Source organism: Aegilops tauschii, chromosome 7 (assembly GCF_002575655.3).
Source record: "Aegilops tauschii subsp. strangulata cultivar AL8/78 chromosome 7, Aet v6.0, whole genome shotgun sequence".
NCBI lineage: Eukaryota > Viridiplantae > Streptophyta > Magnoliopsida > Poales > Poaceae > Aegilops > Aegilops tauschii.
In genome coordinates, this window is record NC_053041.3 from 221,423,765 (window position 1) to 221,429,129 (window position 5,365).

Below are 5,365 nucleotides of genomic sequence, written 5' to 3' on the forward strand. Positions count from 1 at the left end.
AGAGTTGTGTTTTGATATTTTTCCGTGAGTCTACAACAAGAACCCCGCTTCCGCAACGCATCAATGCGTTGTTATGTCCATATATGTGTTGCTACGGTCTACACCAACGGATTAGTATGTGTTGCCGTTGGTGGCGTTGGAAGGGTCTACAACAACATATATGCATTTGTTGGTAAACTGCGTGTAGAAGCGTTGGTAGCTAGCAACATATAGAGTTAGTGCTCAACAACGTTTCATATGCGTTGGTGGCGACCATGGACAAATAAAACAGATCACTGCTTCATATGCATTGGTGGCCACCATGGACAAACAGATTTTTAAATGGACATAACAAATAGGTAGCCCAATTCTGGACATTGCAATGTCGACGGTTGGAGGCACAATATAATAAACAGAATGTTATCATTTATTAAATTGACTATGTTGTATTACAAAGAACATGATCCAAAGATTACAAGAGGTGAAACCATCTATCAGCAGCCCAATTCTTGACCTTGCAATCAACTATAATGTTTGAAACATTGATCGTAAAAATGACATTCTAATTTTTTTGATCCTGAAATGGCATTCCAATTATCTTGTAGTAGCCCCATTCTTAACCTTGCAATCAACATCTGAGCCATTCATCCTCAATTTATCTTCGTGATCTACATGATACGAGCAAACATTAGAGAAATCAGGTTATTATAGAAATACAATTAAAGCACCCTATAAATGTGATTTATTAAGACATAGATTTATATATAGACAAGGCGATAAATAATAATCAGAATACAAAAGGAAAATCCAACATGATTTTATAAATAACATCTCAGATTATGCTATTTATATCCGTGTACTAAATATTTTTGCGTCTTGCATCAACTCAAAACTATATGAACTATTAATATATGTTTTTAGTGTTCCAGTCTATTTTCTGTAAAAAAAAATACCAAAATTCAGATGTGGAAACTGCATATACTTGCAATGTCAGTATCATCCTCTATAAAATAATAATAATAATACACGCTAGCAAAAGGGCCATCACTATGCTATGGAGTACAAACACATAGACTTCAAGTCTTCACCCATTCTTTGTAAACTAAGGGCATTCTATTTATCTTAATTGCATTGCACATGTTCTGAATATCGATGGCTCGTTAGAAGCTGCATATTAATACACAGACCACCTTTAACCAATCAGATGTGGCTGTTCATTGTGAACAACCATCAGCTTGCATATACCACTAAAAATTATATTATAGTAAAAATGAGATGAATTTAGCAACTAAATGACAAGTAGCTAACTAATAATACTGAATATACTGAATTGAACATTTCCATTTTCGAGAGGTCTCTGCACTAGCTAGCTTTGTGTTAGATTGCTCCCGTACTACTCTTGCTTGGGATGATCTATTAGTCATGCGTGTTATGGTGTATTAGGAGAAATCTCAGTGCAACAACTTGAAAATCTTCAAATATTCTATGTCACACAAGAGATCGTAATTACTGAGATTTACCAAGTCACAGATTAGAATTTCCTGATCCATGAATAAAATTCTTAGAACCTGCAGAAGCAAGAACACGAGAAAAAAACCATCACCAGATTTGGGACAGCTGGAGTTATCAACTCATGCATATGAAAAATACATGCATAATGAACTAAGAAACAGGGGGGAGGGGGTGGCGGGTGCAGGAAAACTACGAACTATCTAATCCACTTCTGCTCATCATGACGCCAACCCGGAGCCCCTGACTTGACCTTGAAGGGATGCATGATCTAAGTAGTATAAACAAGTGTACCGTAATTATATGGGAAAGATGAGCCTGCCAGACTGAACCACCATAGGAAGTCTGGTTTCTACATGGGTTTTGTCTTAAACTTAACTGGCTGTTTCATGGCTTATAGAGTAGCATTATGTATAATGTCAAACAACTTTCATGTTCCAAGTTCAGCTGGTGACATCATGACCCACATTCTGAACTAAACTGGAACCCCAAACAGCTCACAAGGTTAAATGTAAGTGAAATAGAACATTCATGTAGTAACAAGTCAGATTTGGTTACCCCTACTTTAGCTAGGAGATCGATGGATGGAGGACCAATGGTTTTCTGGTTGATCACCACAAAACTATTGTAACTTCCTGAGAGAAACTGCATGTCATAGAAACGCGCAAGCACAATCTTTTCTGAGAGAGAGAGAGAGAGCAGGGGACCCACTAAGCAAAATACCTTATTTTTCAGTTCGATGATCTTATTGACATGTTCATCAACTTGACGTCTCTCGGAAGAAACCATCTTTAATTTTCTCCTTGTTCAGTGTTTGAGTAGAAGAATCCTGCATTTATTTCACTGAGAAACTTATGTGTCAATTAAACTCTCCCCTTCAAGGATGCGCGTGAAACAGGAAATCTAAGGGCCTGTTTGGCAGCTAAGTTTTTTCTTAGTATTTGGAAAATACTGTGGTTTCTAAAAATACTATAGTTTTAAATACATTAGAGTGTTTCTGTGGCAGAGCTACAAACAAATAACTGAGCAGGCGAGGCTGAAGGAAAGTTGTCACTCATCCTAACAACAATGTTTCACTAGATACAATTTCTTTTGAGGCACTGTGGATATAAATTGGAAATTTGACGCAGTCAGATTGTTCTCATGTTAACAGTGATTCACTCAATACAGTTTACACTCAGATTGATGTCATGCTAACCAGTGCTAACAAGAATTATTCACTGGATACAAATTAAGCTGTAGAAATCAGTAATTAGATGAATCCACGATGTTGTAAGTGAAATTTAGGGATATGAAAGAATCAAAGGAAATTACCTGCATTGTCTTGCAGGGTCTTTTCCCCTCATGTAGCAGTACTTATATCACTACACCTGCAAATCTCTCCTGTAAAAAAAGCAAGACTCACATCAATTGCAGATAATGTCCATGAAAAAGGGCAATTTTATCAAGACATATGAGCACTCGAGACAAATCAGCAGCGCAACTCGCAAATCAAACACTGGCAGGGACTCGGGATTTTGGAGAGGTTGAGAGAAGTTGCTCGTTTCCTTTGGGGCTGAGTCGCTGGTTGGCCGCTGCGGGCTGCGTCGGTCGGTGCCTCGGGCCGCGACCAGTCGGCTGCTATGTGCCGGTTGGCACCGTCGGCAAGGAACAAACAAGGATGAGCGAGGGCAGGGGGCGTACTACTGAACTGATGCAGTTGAGGACGGGGGCGTCGGTGCTTGCGTCGTCCCTGGCTGTGCGGAGGAAGAATGGCGGCCTCGGCATCTCAGGTCGCGCGGAGGAACGGCGGCGGCGGCACCTTCCCCGACGCAAGGAGGATGGCAACGACGCGATGTGCGTCCCCGACGCGAGGAGGATGGCGAAGACGCAGTGTGCGGCCCAGACGCGTGGAGAATGTCGCAAGGGAGGGGGGCTCGGCGAAGGAACAGGGGGAGGCGGGGCAAGGGGACGGCGGCGGTGAGGGAAGGGGATGGAGGCCGATGCAGTGTGTCTCTCGTTCAGGATTTTTAAAAAAAAAAATAAAGATAAAGGCCAAAACGAAGGGATACTAGACTTCGTGCGCGAGCGACGAGACAGAAGAGGTGGAGGTGGGTACGGGGAGGTTAGCGCTAAGTGGGGAATGTGGGAGGTTCAACCAAACAACACATCATGCTATCTTCGTTGATAGACATGCGTTGCTATATGGGGGTTTTGTTGTAGTGATCTTGATCGTATACGTTTGCGTATATGATTAGTGTGCGATTGAATCGGGGGTGTCATAGTTTCATTCCGTTTGGTATTCCTTTTCTGCGAAACTCTAAAACAGGCAAAAAAACATAAACTGGCACTGGGCCTTCAGTTAATAGATTAGTCCCAAAAATAATATAAAAGAGCATATTAAAGCCCATTAAACATCCAAAACAGATAATATAATAGCATGGAACAATCAAAAATTATAGATACGTTGGAGACGTATCAAGCATCCCCAAGCTTAATTCCTGCTCGTCCTCAAGTAGGTAAATGATAAAAACAGAATTTTTGATGTGAAATTCCACCTAACATAATTATCAATGTAATTTTCTTTATTGTGGCATGAATGTTCAGATCCGACAGATTCAAGACAAAATTTTAATATTGACTTAAAAATAATAATACTTTAAGCATACTAACAAAGTAATCATGTCTTCTCAAAATAACATGGTCAAAGAAAGTTCATCCCTACAAAATCATATATTTTGGCTATGTTTCATCTTCATCACACAAAATGTTCAAATCATGCACAACCCCGATGACAAGCCAAGCAATTGTTTCATACTTTAGTATTCTCAAACTTTTTTAACTTTCACGCAATACATGAGCGTGAGCCATGGACATAGCACTATAGGTGGAATAGAATGGTGGTTGTGGAGAAGACAAAAAAGAGGAAGATGGTCTCACATCAACTAGGCGTATTAATGGCCTATGGGGATGCCCATTAATAGATATCAATGTAAGTGAGTAGCGATTGCCATGCAACGGATGCACTAGAGCTATAAATGTATGAATGCTCAACAAAAGAAACTAAGTGGGTGTGCATCCAACTTGCTTGCTCACGAAGACCTAGGGCATATTGAGGAAACCCATTGTTGGAATATACAAGCCAAGTTCTATAATGAAAATTCTCACTAGTATATGAAAGTGACAAAATAAGAGACTCTCTATCATGAAGATCATGGCGCTACTTTGAAGCACAAGTGTGGAAAAAGTATAGTAGCATTGTCCCTTCTCTATTTTTCCCTCATTTTTTTGTTTGGCTTCTTTGGCCTCCTTTTTTTCAATGGCTTCTTTGGCCTCTTTTTATTTATTTATTTATTTATTTATTTCCTTACACGGGACAATGCTCTAATAATGATGATCATCACACTTTTATTTATTTACAACTCAAGGATTACAACTCGATACTTAGAACAAAATAAGACTCTATATGAGTGCCCCCAGCGGTGTACCGGGATGTGCAATGAATCAAGGGTGACATGTATGAAAAATTATGAATGGTGGCTTTGCCACAAATACGATGTCAACTACATGATCATGCAAGGCAATATGACCATGATGAAGCGTGTCATAATAAACGGAACGGTGGAAAGTTGCATGGAAATGTATCTCGGAATGACTATGGAAATGCCATAATAGGTAGGTATGGTGGCTATTTTGAGGAAGGTAAATGGTGGGTTTATGGTACCGGCGAAAGTTGCGCGGTACTAGAGAGGCTAGCAATGGTGGAAGGGTGAGAGTGTGTATAGTCCATGGACTCAACATTAGTCATAAAGAACTCACATACTTATTGCAAAAATCTACAAGTCATCAAAACCAAACACTGCGAGCATGCTCCTAGGGGGATAGATTGGTAGGAAAA

At 40.0% G+C, this 5,365-nt stretch overlaps 1 long non-coding RNA gene across 1 annotated transcript; it reads right to left on the reverse strand.

Annotated features, from left to right (window-relative positions):
* Nucleotides 1–385: 385 nt before the first annotated feature.
* On the reverse strand, nucleotides 386–3,502 carry LOC109731687 (uncharacterized). The gene is made up of 5 exons (XR_002225168.4): nucleotides 3,172–3,502; nucleotides 2,803–2,871; nucleotides 2,212–2,331; nucleotides 1,500–1,547; nucleotides 386–647 (listed from the first exon to the last, which is right to left on the reverse strand). It is a non-coding gene; the product is annotated as an uncharacterized lncRNA (long non-coding RNA).
* Nucleotides 3,503–5,365: the final 1,863 nt, after the last annotated feature.